Genomic DNA, 18,671 nt, shown 5'->3' with positions numbered 1-18,671 from the left:
GACCAAGCAAGTGAGGCACGAGAGAAACAGATAAAATGCAAAATTAAAGCACCTAAACACCCACACATGTGTTTTCCGTTATTCTGGCTGATTAGACCTCTGCTTGTGTTGAAGGTGGGCAGGGCTTTGATGGGAATTTATAAAGTCACAAATGTCCTTCTACTCCTAAGAATGATAAAGGTGTACTTTGTCCCGCCTTAACAGGTGAAACAAAGCTAACAGGAGACTCTGGAAGATGTCAGTCAATCACAGTAGACACACCCACACAGTCCGGAGAAGAGGTCTAATCAACCAGGTTAACTGAAAACACCTGTGTGGGTGTTCAGGGGCTTTGGGGGTTTCATTTACCCGGAACGTCAATGTTCAATGGCAACCATTTGAATTTATATATTTTTAAAACACAAAATTCTGGGAAATGATTGTCCTTTAGCATCTTGGCTACTCTGTGTTTAAAGCAATCTGACTATAAGTTACATAGCCTTTCAGTGATTTTCCGCTTATCTAAGAGGGTTGATATATAAGGGTTGAATCATCTACAGAGGTTCAAGTAAATACTGGGTGCTTCCTCCCAGTCATTAGTGCTGATGACGCAGATAAGACTCACAACAAGCCCACCGTCCTTTGACCTATTACTGGACATCTATTCTTCTCAGCTCAGCTCAAATCAACATTTCCTAAACCAGATGCAGGCTAGGATACAAATTTGGAAAATCAGTCCAACTTTGGAACTCACCCCAGGTCTTTGTATCTGTGTCAACCCTGTGGTAGTTTGCAGCCGACTCTGCTCTGTGAGATTTGATGTAAACTGTGAACAGTACCATTTATGTGTCGCATTCCCCTCAAACGTATGTATGTGATAAAACACTCCCAAGTCCCAACTGCTGCAGGTGCTGTCTCTATAAACGACCATGACCACATAAAGTCATTGTCATGCAAGAGGCACCTGTATGAGAAATTGATGTGGGTAGGGATTCTTTGTGTTGCTGAGCACTGAGTGAATCTTACATTATTTAAAGCATTGAGCTCTCTGCCTGTAGTTCCCCTACATTAGACTGCAATTCGCTCCTCTTGGATGTTTTAATCAGCTGCAGCATTTTAGCTCTAATCTCCCCCCTCTCCCACCAGCGTCCTCTCAAGATTCCCAGACTCCTAGTCGTTATCTGCCTCTATAGTGAAAACTGTAGCAATGCTCCAAGCTAATAAGCAAACTCCCACTTATATTCATGCTCAACAAACACGAACACATATAAAACAGAAACAACTGCAGCACTAACAATAAGGAAATTGTAACAGCTGGTAAAGACCAACACCCAATTCAATTTGAGTCATTTCCTTTACTTGGATGTTTTGCATTATCTGCTGCCAGTAAATCACAGATTGCCATGTTATGACTACAGGTGGTGCAACTGATTTTCAAACACAGGAAATGTGCCCTGTAAAATACACAGCCACACTTTTTTGTTGTTGTTGCTAACAATGTACATACACAGGAACGACATACAGCTAAAGTATAACCACTAACATTTTAATTCTATGTACAGATATACTTTATTTATATAAGAAATGGGGTAGACCCTGGACTTGAAATGCTATTTAGTATTTCAAATTATTTTCTCATTAGATTACTGCATCTTTAGAATCCACAGTGACGCAGTAGACATTTCACTCATTCAATGATACTTTCCAAAGGTTAACGGTTTAGTTTACCATTTTGTTTTCTCATGCATATCGCATGACAATTCCACCATGCTCACAGAGAAACATCAACCCCCAGATATATTGCTTCTACAGTTTTAAATATGTAAATTATTCTCAATGAGTCACTGAAAAGGGACAATGATCAGCATAGAATTTCGTTCTGCTCTGTTTCCTCTGCAGACATAAATATAGTCTTTTCCAAAATATTGTGTATTTTTTCTTCAGCTTGGGCTGAACAAGTCTGTGCTTGGTTTAGTTACTCTGGTTCTTCCAATTGTCAAAATCCTCTTTCCAGTGTTGTCAGTGTGCTGACATTTCCTGTCAGCTTTCATTGTTAAACTGTAACATTAATTCCCCTGGCTTCCCCTGTTTGTAGCAGAATGGGTGCTTTACCACGTTTGCTGTGTTATTAGCAGAGGAGTTATTCTGCTTCCTCCAGTCTCAAATAACTCTGGTTTTGTTTTGTTTTTTAGTTGCAGTCCTTGGCCTGTTGTCAGATCTGCGTGTGGACCTGGATCTGCATACGCTGCTGTTTGGTGAGAGTGTGATGAATGATTCCGTGGCCATAGTCCTGACACAGTGAGTACCTTTGATTTGTGTCTGCCCTCAGAATGCAATACATTTCTAGCTTTAATTGTGTGGGGGCTCAGTCTTTTACAATTGGCATTATGGGGGGGATGTGTGGGTGAGGGAAGGCTTGATGAATGCTGCCAGCTTTAAGGAAAGGGTGTTATTGGCAAAACCGCATGAGTGCCTCAGATGCTATGCAGTGGACTGCGTAAGCGAGTTGCCTCTGGCACTGTCAGCATCTCATTAAGGTACTCAGTGGAGAGACTCACTGCCAGGGTAGAGACATGCTCCCAGCTAACGAACTCTGCTAACACAGCTGCTGTCAAATTCAGACAAAATACAGCGTAAAACCCTCGGAAGCTCAGTGAAGTAGCCATGATGCAGTCATGCCTTACTCATGCATTTTAATTGCTTAATTCATTTCCCACAACTTTTCCCCTTTTTACTGCATTGCACTTAAATATGCACGTGTGTCCTGCTCACACACATTGCAGTCATTGTGTGCAATATTTACACATTGCTAGTGAACAAAGCCATTCAAGTAACATGTGCTAACAGAGGGCAAGATGGGGAGCCGAGAGATAGGAAGAGAACTCACACAGGTCCTCATTCAAGACCAGGCAGGCAGATGAAAAAACAGAGGTAGGAGGGAGATGTCACAGATATCAAAGATAAGATAGAGATTGTTGTGTTCACGCCACGGCTGCCGTCTGTGTGTACACTGAAGTGCAGAGGAGGGTGCCTGCACGTCTTTCCAGACAAACAGTCAGATAGGGCTGTGTTTGTTCCTGGAGTGGCGTGACCAGCCTTCATGCCATCTCCTGTCACTTGACTGGCTCGCTAGCCTGCCGGTCGCCCTGGCTCCACACACAAAGCTGGCCCTTATTAGTGAGCCACGCGGGGCCCTGGCACTGGAATTTTAACAAGCTCCCAGAGCAGCTCAACCTTACGCTGATGTGCCCTCTCACAGGCACTAAACTTCCTGCTCCAGCAGCCTTGACCCAACCAACCTTCAACCAGGTCCTGTGTTCACATCTTGAGATTTTTGTTTGGGAATTATCAGCCGGACATGCCTGAAGATACAGTCTTTAGGTCAAACTAGTTGCAAAAATTTAGTGTGCTACCACAACTATATATACTTCAACTAGAGACTTTATTTACACCAAGGGGGGTCATCGATTTTCAGCCTGCTGAGCCAGTTAGCAGCAACTTGATTGATTCTTCCCTTTTGCTATGGAGATTTAAGGCATGTTGGTGTGTGCTAGCTCATTTCAATCTGATGAAAGCACGAAAAGTTGAGATATAACGGGTTTATTTGTCAGATATTTTTTGACACCATATTAATCTTGACCAAAACATGTTCAAGGTAGCTGCAGTATAAAGTAAGTTTCTGTGAGTGTGTGCCCCATTAAATAGGTAGGAAGCAAGGACAGCAACTACCGATTTCACCTTGTTTTGCTGGTTCAGTTGTTTGACATTCCTTTAAAACAGTCAAAGTCTAAGGGGGGGGGGGGGGGGGGGGGTATATGAAGGGTCTGTAGTGGGTAAATGTTGTCATTCCACAAACGCAGCCAGCTCCATCAGCCACTCGCATGGGTGCTTGTCTCTACTTGCTTCACCTCAGGCCCTCTCCCTCCCATCTTCTCTGAGAGGCCTCTTCTACACTCAGTGACTTCCTTGGAAGTCCCCCCCCCCCCCCCCGTGAATATTAATAGCGGTGTAAATAGCACTACGCTGCTGTCTTTGTGAGCAACAATGGTATTTCCCTTGTTTCCCACTACATGGGGACATCTCTAAGGCAAATAATTCACATTAGGTGGTTTTTCAGGGTGGGCTTTACCTTCTAGGAAGGCCGTGTATTCTTAGTAGTGACTCCAAGAAATTTCACTTAAAGGCTTAGCTCAGCATAATAAGCAGCATGGGAATTTATGCTCACTGGTTTACACTAAGAACCAAGTGGGCCATATTTCTGACGACTGCATTTGTTTCAGAGCAATAAACCATGTTGACGCTTTAATGCTCCAGCATCTGTAACGCTCATATTTACTCCAGCGTAATTGTGCTATTGGCTTTCTTTTTGTTTCATAATAGTGTGTGTAACACCATTTTCTCTCTATTGTGTCAATCTGTCTTCCAGTGCCATCACCACCTATAGCCAGATGATTGCAGGACATACCTTTGACCCCCCTGCCTTCCTCCTCTCTGTTGGTTATTTTCTTGGAGTGCTTGCTGGCTCCTTCCTCCTTGGTTCCATATTCACCTTCATAACAGCCCTCATATCCTTTCATCCCCTCCCATCTTCGCCTCCCACCCCAAACTCAATTATCACCTCAGCATCCGCCACAATCTATCCACTTCCTCTACTTGGTAATTGCTTCTCTAACAAACCCCTACTGTACCACCTGAACAAAAGCAACACAGCTAAGTCTAGAGTGCTCCTGCGACATTAATGGTTGCAGAGAGGTCGTCAATCAAGCCAATAGCCTCTGATGAAGTTTCGATGTACAGCATTTCTTATAGTTGTAAGACTTTAGGATGAAAAATGAGGATGTGTCATGAGAGGTTTGGGGCACAGCTCAACTCTTATTTACAGTGACTAATCTCTGGGTGTGAGCAAAGCACAAAGTGAGCATTTATTTGATTTTGACGATGCTAACCATAGCAACAATCTGCTCTTTTGTGCTGTCTCCTCAACAGTAGTTTCTTACAGCATTTGCTCAGTTTTCTTTTAATTACTTGCAGTGCCTGTTCTTGTTAATTAAAAAAAACAATGATGCTTGGGATGGTGTTTTGTTTATTGTAAACCATCATGATCTTTAAGTAGGTTGAGAATGCAGAGCAGCAAGCTGTATACAATATGCAGTCCTAATGTTGTGATATTTACAGTACCTACACCCACTCTTCATCATATTCTGTGACTATCACAGATGCTGAACTTCCACTTTACCTGTGTTGTTCTTTCTGGAACACTGTGTAATGAATTACTGTATGCTTTACAAAAAAGCTTTGCCAGAGGGGATGTGGGACAGTAAGAAAGCAGGAGTGGGATCTGGACTTATTTACTGTGGACTTGTTATTTGCTGGAGAACTCACAGAAAAAAAAACCTCATTAAGACCCGGTGCGTTACTCTAGATGGCAGACCCCTGGTTTAGTGAGCAGCTTCTGCAGTTGCTATTTGTTTGCAGCGACTGCAGAGAAACACTGCACTCTTTGGTGGATGCAGTCTGCCGCAACAGTCATACATTTGTATAGCCTGATGCAAAGTGTGCAAATCCACTGCTGGAAACATCTGTCTTCTTCCTGCTTTCCTGGAGCAGCTTCCTCACAGCTCAAGCCAGTGGACTTTCAGGTGAGCGTTGCATGACTTGACGTGTGTGTGTGGGTGTGTTTGTGTGTGTGTGTGTGTGTGTGTGGGGGGGGGGGGGGGGGGGGGTTGCCGTGCCATTGAGGTCAGACAGAATACAACTCCTGCTTACAACTCTGTGCACTGACTCACTCAGTCTTGCACATTATCAGTGTCACAAGCAGCTGTTTGATTGGCAAGCCCTGCTGCGTTTCTGTGGCCACTGGCACTCTATAAACCTGGGAATGATGTGTGCACATTGTCTGCTGTCCAGACATGACCATCTGCACCATCCCCTCCTCAAGAACAGATGAAATCCCACACCAGCATCAGAGGAAGCCCTTCCCCTTATATACACACATACCTTAACCTTTGAGAGTCCTTGGGTGTTGTAGCAAGTCAATAATAGAGTACAGATGAGAAAGTATTAAGCCATCTCCTCTCGACAGGGAACTTAAGGTACCAATTCCATTCTGGGCTCAACCCCATAACTCACTTTGAAATGGTGTCTGCCCTCCCCTGTCTGAGCATGTTCGTACCTATAGCTTGGAGATGGCACCACGGATAGGCAGCAAGCCATAAAGGAATAATAGCATTCTTGCCCTAGCTGTTTGAACAGATTTCCTGGAAAATCAAAATGTGCTCAGCTCTCATGTAGAAAAGTGGAAACAACATGACCTTGCTTTTGTTTTGTTTATCAGTCTCCAATGGGAGGATGCATTACATTGTCAGATTTTTTTTCACTTTACTGATTTAGAGCATCTGGAATCTTAGGTAGCTTGCATTTGGAAAGCAATAATTTCTTGGCTCAGCTACCTGGAATTGTCCTCATCTATTTCTTCACCGACCTGTTGTAACATAGTTCTGAAATATTTATGTAATCTACATATGCACACATCAATGTTGTTGTTCCCCCTGCCCTTATTGTGTAAGAGGGATTCCACTCTTATAGAACTCTCTCTTACTTGGCAGTACTTCCTGCGGCCTGTGGAGGAGGAGGGGGGTTTTAATGAAATAGCGTAACCTTTGTCTATTGGAGCCAGATGCCTTGTCTGTAAAGCACAGCACTCTGAATGCTGCCCAGTGTGGGAGGCACACCGCAGCAAAACCAAGGGCAGTAATTGTCAGTATTATCTTATGTAGAGCCTTGAGTATTTTGTACAGATGCAACTTTTCTGTACTGTAATACCAGGGCTGATGGTAAAATGCTTCAAACTTAAAGTGTTAGAAAACCAAAACTGAACTAAAAATGGCTCCTATTGCAATCGCCGATGTTCTGGGTACAAAATCCTAGCCCACGAAATTAATCTGTGGGGTTCTACTCTACTTAAATGGTCCATTTGGGGTGAAGTGGCACCTCACACAGAATGACCTAGTGAGCCATATGAGTCTATCCTGATGTCCTTTAGTAATCAAGGCTCTTTCTGACTGTTAATTGCTGGAGTTTAGTGAGGGTGTGCCTAATGACCCTCAGCCTCGCAAGGAGCCCTGTTGTCATTAATCTTACACCCCCTCACATATGCTCATCTGTTGCCAAGTAGTGTGGATACTGGAAGAGCCTTCATGTTGATGGTGGATGATGCGTTACCTATGTCAGGGTTATGTAAACCAAGGAGGATGTCGAAGCCCTTAACCAAATGGAACCAAAATGAGTTCTGCCTTGCCGTTGTGCTCCATTAGACTTTGTTGAACAGTGCTGGAAAGGACATTGTGAACAGGGATTACTGGCACCAACATAGTGCAGGTGAAGGTGCAGCATCCTAGTGTGAACGTGAATGGTGAAGAGAGAATAATGGACTGGCTTCACTTAGCAGCCCAAACCCCAGGTGCTATCTTCTCACGGCTGCTGCATTTATTACTGCCAGATCTGCCCTCTAACTACTGCCCATCACAGTAATTCCACATTTTTTCAATGTCTGTGATTCTCCCTCAAAGGAGAGAGCAAAAATATGAATTTGAATATCTGCAACAAAGCAAGCATGTCCTGTGAGGCAGCTACCCACCTTTATGCTATGCATTTCAATTTCCAGCTCTCGGCTCCAGCCAGCCTCCTCTTTACCAGCAGGGGCCCTATTCACTCCACTGTTTCCTCCCTCTTAAGAGCGGCCTTACTTTCCCTTCTGTATGTTCGGCTTGACATTTATTTGCGTTTTATTAATTTTTGCTCCTCTGCATCTGGCAAGATCTATAGCAATGATATCATTCTTGAGCATTTATCATTCCCAGAGCTTCATGTTACTGGAGAAGACATGGAAGTAACATATTTGGACAGAAACATGAGGATGCTTGTATTGGGTTGGACAGCACGATTTGATTAAGCTGTTTATACAGCTGGACTCGACTGGAACCAGGACAATGGGTGGATACAGGGTTGGGCAGTTCTGATCTGGTGTCACATACTTTGACTCAAATGCAGAAGTAGCGGCACACAGAAAGATTCAATTTGATTCTTGGACTTAAGGATGAATGTTTACCTGCATTGTTAAGCAATCTTTTCCAGGTTTAATTAGAAAATCATGTTGTTTTTTTAAAAGTAAACTGGAAGTTGGCTTATGTCTTGTCAGTTGCTTTGATCTAAAAAATTGCTGGGTTGAACCACGCCAAGACTCTAAGACTTTACACAAATCATTTTCCTATGATGGAAGAACCTCCCACGGCATAATATCAACATGAGAGGCCCCCAAGGCTCTGTGTGTCTTTCATTACACAAACATACACATTCTCAAAACCTGATTACAGGTGCATGTATCAGCAGTTTTTGCATACTTTGTACTAATTAGATGCAACACATTGTTTAACTCCCTTCTGTTTATAGAACACTGCTTCGTGTTTCCCACAAAATGTTGATGTTCACATTAAAACAGGGAGCCATTATCATCCCCTCTGCAGAATACAAAGAAATTAGGAGTTCTACTCCTGATCAGGAAAAACATCACAAAGACAAAAACAACTGAAGCACACGGACATCCAATTTAATTTAAATAATTTAATTTTTTTAATTTTGCACTAGAATAATAGTAAGTATTACACTAGAATGCATGTTAACGTTTGTCCTTGAAACACAGACCAACTAACAGATGTCATGAATGTTTAATACATTATTAGCTGTTTAGTTATTTCCCTTTTTGAATTTTCATTAATTTTACTTGGATCTGCCTTTATTTTTCAGGTGTTATGGTGGTGCTGTTTTGTGGTTTGGGCCAGGCAAAGTACACAATTCACAATTAATCCCATGAGGACAGAACCAGGGCCAAGCAGGTGGGTTTATGGATGATGATTAAGGCTTATTTCACTGTTGTTTTCAAATAACAGTTTTCAGTCTACTCCCTTAGTTCCCTTTGCTTTTTGATGCCAATGTTTGTGTCTTGTGTGCGTGCACAAGCAATCATTAATTGCCATTAGTGCTCTGGTTGTCCATTGGGTGTCTGTTTGGGAGGCCAGTCTCGACTATCTGCTTAAAGGCTGAGCACAGATGGAGGCCAGCACACTGTCATACTGTATTGGTGAGCTTCATAGGGGAGTAAATAAATCTGAAGTACTCACATATACTCATATATGCATTTATTATTCATTATCGGTGCCACAGTGGAGCTAACTGTTTATCAAAATAAAGCATTTTAAAAGGCCATGCAGCACAGTTGAAGCCTTTGCCTGTAAATTAGATTGGCTATACTGTAGTCAATGCATGTGTATGGTGCAGTATGTTTACTTGGCAGAGTGCCTTTATCTACATTTCTATGATTTATACATGCAGCTGCAGCTCAAAGGACAAGGCAAAGTGATTCGGTGCATGCAGACACTGGTTGAATAGCTAGTAGGAAAAAATATTTTCTCTGTGGCATCTCTTGTCCTTGTGTTGCGAGACTCTTCAGGGAAAAGGTACATTTATTCAATTAGATAGCTTTTTACCAGAGCTTTACATCAAAGCTGGTTTAACTGGTAAAAACAGAAAAAAATGAATAATTAATGAAATCATAACATCTACTTTAATTTAATCCAGTTACAACATAAGGGCCTTAATAAATATTTGATTTCTTATGCCGAAATGTCCCATTTGAAATAATTCCTATTCTATTTTTGCATCTACAGTGAGTGACAGTCAAGCTCTTTGATATGACCTGCATCATTATAGGACCTGCGTTGGATGGGTTGTAATATTCCTTTATCAGGAAGTATCACAGAAAAGGAAGAAGTTATTAGCTGTGATTTCCACCAACGGCATGTTTAAAAAAAAAAAATCTTAATCAAGAGAACGATGACGACAACATGCCTGGTGCCACTTGTAACCACATTATAGCCTCCAGCTGTAGATGTTTGCAGTTGCCACGTCAAAGGATCAGAGAATAACATCAACACTGGATTTGTCGTGTTTGTACAAATCTAAGCCTGTTTACCCATTTCAGATATGATCCGAGTCCTTCACTGTCACCGCACTACACACACACACACACACACACACACACCCACACACACCCTGAACCTCTCCCAATCTCCTATGACCTTCTCCCTCATGATCCTCTCAATCCCTTTCATAATTTGCAGCTCTTTGAAGTCTTCAACTTCCTGGGGGAGATTTTCATCTTCAGCTACATGGGATATGTATTGTTGACGTTTCCTCACCACGTCTTCAAAGCTCTCTTCATTACTGGAGCATTTGTATCCTTTTCTGCTACATGATGAAGCTTCTTCCCTCCCTGCTGTGTATCCTTTAGATCCCACTCAGACCCCCAGAAATCATGTTCTGTTTCATTTTGTTCTCTCACACACATTCTGCCTTAATCCTGATCTGCACAATCATCTGCCACTTATTTGACCAGAGTGGCTTTCCTGTTTTCTCTCTCGCCTTTCTGCTGCAGTGCAGTATTTTCCCCAGCCTTTAAAAATAAATGTAAAAAATAAATCAGCACTTAAATTGTACAGGTTTGATCCGGTGAGCTCTGCAAATGCTATTGAGCCGGTTTTCCATGATCACCATCTCTGCACATTAAGATGCTGCAGTGCAGCGTTTGCTCTGAGGAATAGGAGTAGGTCTTTAATTATTGTTACCGCTGCTTGTTTTCTGTTCTCTAGTCAAGCTCAGTGGAATAAAGATGTTTGCCTGTTTGAAATAGGCTCACAGTACTTTAATTTGTGGAGGATTAAGCACTGTATCCCTGTTGAGGTTGAAGATTAAATCTTATTAGTTATAGAAACTCCAATGAAAGCTGTTCTTTCTAGTTTTCCCATGTTGAAAGATAAATCCACTCTGAAATGCTTTTAACACATGTGAATCTGCAGTAGTGGGAATTGTTTGGTTTGCATTAGCAGTAACTTAATAAAGTATTTTTGGGGGGGGAATATTTAAGTAAAAAATTTCAAGATTATTACTTTAAGCAAAAATGCCAACATGCACGGGTCCCAGCCTCTCAAATGCAAGGATTATGATAGAATCTCAGTTTAATAGCTTTCAGTTTCAGGCTGTTTCTCAAATGACACATGCAATTGGAAGACATCAACTTGGGCTCTGGGAAATTATGATGATGAACATTTTTTATTTAAATGATTTATTGACATTATTTGACATTGTATCCAGATACTTCCTGTATAGTGGTTTTGACAGAAGAACATTGTACAGCGATCTATAACATCAACACTCAATATGGGGTTTAAAATTTTCAGAATCAAAGAGAAAGTGGTTTTTAGACTTAATATTTTGCACAGACTCAAAAACCATACAGACATCCATCACAGAAGACTAGCTTCTCCTCTGTCTGGAGTTTCTGCAGACTGGAGTGCGATGCAGACACAATACATGGTATGTTATCAAAAAGCCACCAGCCCCTTAATGATACTCATCTCATGTTACATTCACAGCTGTTGTTGTAGCAGTCAGCTTTACTTCCTGAGGGGAAATGAGGGGTAGCTGCTGGCAACAATTGTCCTTGCCTAAGAGCTGGCATGACTACAGCGTATGCCTGAGGAGAGACTCTAGTGGCTGCACTCCAAGGGGCTGTTCTTTCACAGTCCAGTGCCCAGATGGCCAGCAATTATTATTACAATCCATCTTCCACCATAGGGTCAAAGGAGCCAGAGAAAGAGACGACTGAGCGGATTCCTTTTCCAATGGTTATGTTCAGTGTGAGGTGCTGCCAGGGAGAAAATGTTTGACTTGAGCTTTGAGCCTGGCTAATCTGGCAAACTACACCTACTGGAAGGTGACCCGGATGTACAAACAGGGAGTAGATGGAGGTCATAGTCCTCTTGAACAGTGCTAAAAGTGTCCATAAAAATGTAATAACCCCAGGGATTCATCCCTGTTAATCGCTCTTTGGTTACACAGTAGATTTTAATTGCCATAGCTTGCAGCTTTTGCAATTGACAATGAAGATGGGCTATATTGGAAACAAGGCTGAGATGAAAGTGCTTAATTACCTCCATTCAAATAGCTTAGAGGCCTTTGATAAAAATAAATTATTGCTTTTGGGTGCAGGATATTGCTTTATAAAATCCATAGGGTGCATGAGATCTAATATTGGCTGCAGGGTGCAAGAGCCGTTTTAGTAATAGTCCTGTCAAACTGAGGTCCCCATTCGAACATATTGGTCCCTTTATTATTCAAGGCATCATATTTGGACTTCTAAAATCCGGAGTATCTATTTGCATAGTTGATTTCTATGCACTAAAACTGAAACTCAAGAGCGTTTTTTAAATGAGTACACTGAAAGCTTGCCTGATCTCCTCCAACCCGGCCTCCCCCGGTTTTGGGTACTACTAACAAGAACATACTGGAGGCTCTCAGGCTGCACGCAGACTCATATGAGGTTAGGAGGTTTTTATGAGGCAGCAATGACTTCTTTTACAAGTATGACACAAGATGTTAAGAGTGTCCAGGATGTCCCTGATAATTGTACAGATACCCTCTCCCTTACTGCTGCCCAGGACACTTAGCATTCAGTCCCATCCTATGTGAAACATCAAAGTGTGTGTGGAGGGCAAAGACAGCTGGGAGATTGGCTTCATGCCTCGGCATGGTGCCACACTGCTGTGTTTGCATCCTAAACAGCAAATGTTCAGAGATTTTTTTTATGTGTGCACACGTCTATATATGTTGATACTTTAACAGCCTGATCTACTGATATGAGATATACTGTTACATCAGGCTATGTGAAGTCAATCTGGGATTTTTTTTAAATAAATAAAGCAAAACCTTAACCTTTACTTATTAATATCCTTATCTTAACTAAGAGTGCAGACTCAATCTACAGTCAGTTATCTACTTAATCTCAACAGTTTAACTACATCTGAAATTGTGATTTTTTTTTATTTTTTTATTTTTTTTAAATACCCTAATTTCCATGTCAACATGTTGCCTCACTAAGTGTTATTCAATCTTTAAGTGTGTCTCAGTCAAAAATATTCTCCTTAATCCTCGCTCATTATGAAAAGCTCTCCATCTTTATATCAAGAGCCTGTATCATCTACCCCTTTTCATTCCTCCTCAACCTGGGACGCACGGTCAAGATACCTGGCACCTTCCAGCACTTCATGATGTTTGCAGGTACTCTTCTAGATAATACCTATTCATTATTTAGCGTGATTTATTTTGAATTTATTGCTGCAAAAAAAATGTATGCTGTTAAAATGATTAAATTATTCCATTCTCTTCACTGCCTGCAGCTTATGGTGTGTGCTTGTGTGTGTATGTGTGTGTGTGTGTAAAATCAGGTAGGTGGACACAAAAACAGGTGCTATCCTCAGGCGTTATAATAGGTCACTACCCTGACTACAAAAGTCGTTTTTGCAATAACCGATATCGTCAGAGTGTTCTATTTTTAATAATTCCTTCTGAGCCTTTTCTATATTTGCACCTGTATTGTGGAGAAGACTAAATAAGCCTCACTTTAGAGTCTAGTGGTTGAAGCTCTGAATGGTTTGATGATGCAGAAGAAAGGAATATTCGATGTGAAGTGATGTGAGGTAGTGCAGCAGCATCTTTCGCTGCTTGTCTGACCCACTTTACCACTTACGTAAGAAGGTTTCTTTGTAAAAAAGCCCTTGTCTTGCTATTTTTCAACACTCCCCCGCCCATCCATTTGTCGTGACAGTTAAGGATTTGCTCTGGGAATTGTTTTGGCTTTCAGTATTATGTCACTACTATAAAGCAATCTAGAAGTTTGTTTTGGTGCCGCTTGCTGGTGAGCAGCTGGTCAGTGACAGTGATAGTCAGGGGGTAATCTGTTACCCATGGACAGAGTTTATAACTGGATAGCTCTGCCATGCCTTTTTCAAATAATGGGTTGGTACGTCGTTGTCTGTTGGTTTGATGGATGGCAGTAATACACCTGTTTGCTCAGAAATGTCTCCTCTACTCTCAGGTTTCAGGGGGGCTGTGGTGTTTAGCCTGGCTGTAAGAGACACGTCCACAGAAGTGAGGCGCACCACCCTCAACCCCACTCTGCTGCTGGTCGGCTTTACCATCTGGGTCCTGGGTACGTCTGCTCATCCCATGCTGCGTTGTCTGAACATCAGGAATGTGCTGCCACCTCGCAGAGCGACAGTCAAACCTATTGTCTGTCCATCTCTTTTCCATCATTCGTGGTCTCTCTCTCTCTCTCAAACACACACAGACACAGTTTAATTAGATTCTCACATAAAGTATTCAGCCCGGTCAATATGCAACAGGTCTTTGTAAAGCTTTTCTCCGCATGTTTTTGCCTCTCCCTCCTCCCCCTCGCTGCTCAGCCATACATAGGCACTTATCTCTGTGTGTCTGCTCCGGCTTTGCCCTCTATAAGTGTCTTGCACAGCTGGTGCACAGGGAAAAGCAGGTCTACAGGTCCCTGGAAACATATTAGAGAGTAGATAGCATTAAAATGCAGCTTGCCACACTGTAAACCCGTGTATACACTGTGACATACGGTATATAGAGAACACACAAGTATGCGTGCTATCTGTGATTCGAGGCCAGTGGGCGATAATGATTAAGGAGTGCAGAAAAGGCGTGAAGGATGCAAGGCAGTAATTAGATACCCATATTATTAAAGTGTAATCTATGGTCCAGATCACAGTGGTGTAATTGACTCCCACAGACTTTCATGGCAGTGCTTTCAAATCTCCCGTGTTTTTTTTAGTTGTGTGTATGTGTGTTTAAGTCAGTCAGTACAGCCTAATGCAACTGTAAGAACAATATCATGAAAACATCTGTGCAGAAAAAAAGCAAATGTCTTCTATTCTAATAGAATAGGAGAAGTAGAAGTAAATACAATCATTGGTGAGAAACTAGAAGCTCTTTAAAAAAGAGTATAATTCATTCCAATAAAACATTGGGATTTTCCAATTGGATATTTATAGACTCTATTAAAGGCAAAAGCATCAAATAAAATACATAATGTATCCAAAAGTGCACACCCTTGACTGCTTTTGAACATTAAAACGCCCTCTCTCAAAGCTACAAAACACAGACAATGAAACAATTTGTGATATGAATCGAAAACTGGAGCTGCTCTTTTGTCAATAAATTGCATTTAAGTTTGGGCTTTTACAGCCAACTGATCTTAATTTCATTGTAATACTAATGTTTATGAACCAGACAAAGAACCAGCATATCTGTCAAATCCCCCAGAGCACTGGGTTTGTGTCCACAAACATGGGTATCTTCTTTCTGGTAGATAAATTCCTAGGGGTTATTTTTTTAAACAAGAATGTATAAATGCCTTTACTGTAAAAGTCTATCTTGCTCCCGCTTGGCCTGTTCCCCTGCCTCTACGCCTAGTCAACAAAGGATCAGGAAGTGGAAGTCACTGTCTTTTAATCACATGAAAACTTCAAGAATTTCTAACAACATCAAATATTTGTGATTAAATAGACGGCATTCAAAATGAAACATCCCCTCAAGACATGTTTTATATTTGTGTTTTGAAAGGACAGAGTAAAGCACAAATGATAAAAAAAAAAGGTAAATGTAAAATAGAAAGCAGTGTGCTAACTGGCATAAAATCATGTAGAAACCCAACACTTCTAGTAATAGCTTTTAAATGACACACAGTGGCTGATTGTGCAGCCAAAATAATAATGAAAATGCATAATGTGACAGGTATTATATTCATATATATATTGTTTCTACCTGCCCTGCATGCAGTGTAAGAGCAGACCTTTCCTGTAGGAAACTTCACTTTTACAGTTCTTGACTTGTATTACTGTTTTACCTCCTTGCATGCGGGTGTGTGTGCATAGTACCTAAGGATATCCTGTCCTGAATAATACACCTCTATTGACTGCATATTTCAATCCCCATGACACTGCTGTCTTTGCGGGTAGTCGTTCCATCTCTTGAGCCCATCAGACTACACTGTGTTGAGGCTTCAGGGCTGTCATGTTTCAGAAAATAACTCTGTTTTCCTCACTTTCCATCCCAAACTCCCACCTCTACTTCCCTCCTCATAGCCATCCCCTCATCCGATTGTATGAAGTGAAGAGACATGTAACAAGTCTGAATGATTTCGGTGAATAATACATTACATCTCTTCACCTGGAGCATATTTTACTTCCATTCAATCTTTGAAATGGCTTTGTAGAGGAGTCTTTGACTGCTGTACTATGTGTGAAATTACTCCAGTCCCCTTTTTTTCCTTTTTTTTTTTTTTTACCCCTATAGCTACCTCAACAGACCTAGCACCACGGGCATTAAATCAAAGAAAAAGAGGAAGTTAAATGCTTTTTGTTTCCACTTCCACATGTTCTCATCCATCAGGGGCCACATGCATAAAACTCTGTGGAGATTCACAACCAAAACTATATGTACGCACAAATGAAGAAATATGCATTCTTTTCCTCAGATTTATAAAGCGTCCTGTATGCTAATTCTGTTTTATAAATCTCAGTCACTGTGGAACGGGACGCACGTGCACAAGCATCATTTGTACTTCCACAGTTCGCCATAAATGGATGTATCCCTTTAAACCTGTTTGCATAACGAAAGTTCTGCCCCACTCATTAGAAATTCCCCTGACTCGCAATGATGAGGTGCTGTCATTATGTACGGCTGTGGCTTTTTCTAGCCTCCGTAGCACCAATTCATCACATGCTTGTGCAAACCACCATTGCGATACAATCTTGATTGAATGTTTATTAAACGTTTGAAGGTCAATAATTCCTCCACAGCGCTCATGTTGAAACACATTTTAGAAAAAGCTTAAACAAAAGTTAACTGGGAGATCCCAGCTCAAATGTGATTAAAAAGAAATTCATCAGTCATAAATAGTTTTTAATTAAGTTTATAAATGCGCCTTTGATTGATTTTTTACAGAATGTTGTGAAGACTGCACAAATAATAACATACTCGGTGAAATTGACTAACAACCTAAAAACAACAACTAGACTCAACCTATGTTCAACCTCCTTCTCATATCACCTGCAGGCATCACAGACAGATGTACAGTCAAACAGAGCGGTTTGTACATACTGAACTATATGGTACATTCGCTGGTCTCATCACCATCACCCCTGCTGAGTGTAATCCATAACCTTGAACAGTCCAAGAAAGAAACTTTCCAGCCTTGAAGTGGGCACAATAATTCATTCACTTTTATAACTGAGCTCAAAGGAAAAACACAAGGCAATACATAGTACAGTAGGATGCCTTAAGACTTCCTACACTTTTCACAATCTGAAGACTCAAACACGTTTATACGACAAACACTCAGAAATTCATACCGTACAGGGGTGAGCTGTCTGTCAGACTGCAATGTGAAATCCATGCACTTCATGGTTAGATAGATGGTAGAGGCTCAAACCATACGACTAGAGCTACATAGTAAAACACACTGCCTCCGTTTTCAGTCAGCTCACAGTTCAATCAAACATTCAGACTTTTAACATTCGACAGAATGTGTTTTAAAGCCCAGACTGTCTGCCTCTCCTCCTCTTCCCGAATTCCTCTCTATTCTCCATTTCACTCTCAATTTCAAGGTACATTATCACCCACACTTGGGAGTTTCATCATGCCCCCGCCAAATAAAGTGATTATTTACACTAAACCACATACCGTAATGAAAATATTATTATCCTGCATTGTGCAATCAGTAATTATTGATATATCTAAACACAACTTACCATGAAAGCAGTATAATGTTCATTTTTCCAGTCTCTGGCTCTCTTTTTCTCCCTGTATTGTCACACTTGTGGCTGAAGACCAATCCCAACCTTTGCATTGCAATGCACAAACCCACACACTGAGAAAAATCAGATAAAAATATGAAGTGTAAGTGTAAATGCAAGTTTAACCAACCATCAAGCTTTGGTTCTAAGGATGAAAGGTCAACGTTGGTGCAGTGCAGCACAGTGTGTCTTTTTCTAGCTGTACTTTATGTAAATGTTGAAAATGAAATGCCTGATATGTCCTCATAGAATGGAAAAGTTGTCATTTATGAGACAGGTGTATTGTGGAAATGATAAACATGATATTTAGCAGTATGTATATTATCAGAGGTTACCTATCACTCATGGAATATATTTAATGAGTTATTGTATAGGATTCTTTTAAATACTTTAAGTGATTTGTTTTTATATGATGAAGTGTTCTGCTATGTACACTTACTAATGTTGGTGGGTTTATGTGTGGAGTATTTGGTTTGTCCACAACAGTATTCAAGTTTTAGGAAAGATTAAAGTTCAAAACATGTGGAACTTTTTTTTTATTAATAAAATAAACATAATTGAGGTGTATGTGTTTACACACCATGACCTTATGCACTGACTTATTGCGTTATTCAGTACTCCACCCTTGTTTGGAGCCATTGAATAACTAAACAGGACTATCTGCCAGCATCTGCTTTGCACCTGCCTGGAAAATAGTTGTTTGTTTCTGTGTTCAAAGCTATGATTTGTGAGGGGTCAATAATTGCATATATTGTACTGTATTAGACTAGTCATGTTGACATGACCTCTCCTCAAGGATTTATTAGTCTTTCAAACAGAACCGTAGTATTAGTTTAAAGTGTAATATAGGCCAGTGATACAGTGTTTTCCCAAGCCCACTAAAATGAAAACGGCTTTTTATTACTCTAATTCAGATCAGAGAAT

At 41.0% G+C, this 18,671-nt stretch overlaps 1 pseudogene across 1 annotated transcript in view; it reads left to right on the top strand.

The window, feature by feature from the left end:
• LOC310963325 (sodium/hydrogen exchanger 9-like) overlaps positions 1-16,263 on the top strand; it is a 39,445-nt pseudogene extending 23,182 nt beyond the window's left edge. The window contains exons 5-12 of the transcript in view: positions 2,172-2,277; positions 4,406-4,700; positions 5,522-5,618; positions 8,782-8,870; positions 10,155-10,268; positions 13,038-13,149; positions 13,967-14,160; positions 16,246-16,263. The product of the transcript in view is annotated as a sodium/hydrogen exchanger 9-like (transcript). The remainder of the gene's footprint in view (positions 1-2,171; positions 2,278-4,405; positions 4,701-5,521; positions 5,619-8,781; positions 8,871-10,154; positions 10,269-13,037; positions 13,150-13,966; positions 14,161-16,245) is intronic.
• Positions 16,264-18,671: the final 2,408 nt, after the last annotated feature.

Source organism: Echiichthys vipera, assembly GCF_963691815.1.
Source record: "Echiichthys vipera genome assembly, chromosome: 21".
NCBI classification, from domain to species: domain Eukaryota; kingdom Metazoa; phylum Chordata; class Actinopteri; order Perciformes; family Trachinidae; genus Echiichthys; species Echiichthys vipera.
Note: the sequence above shows the minus strand (reverse complement) of the source record. Positions and strands in the feature narration are given on the sequence as shown.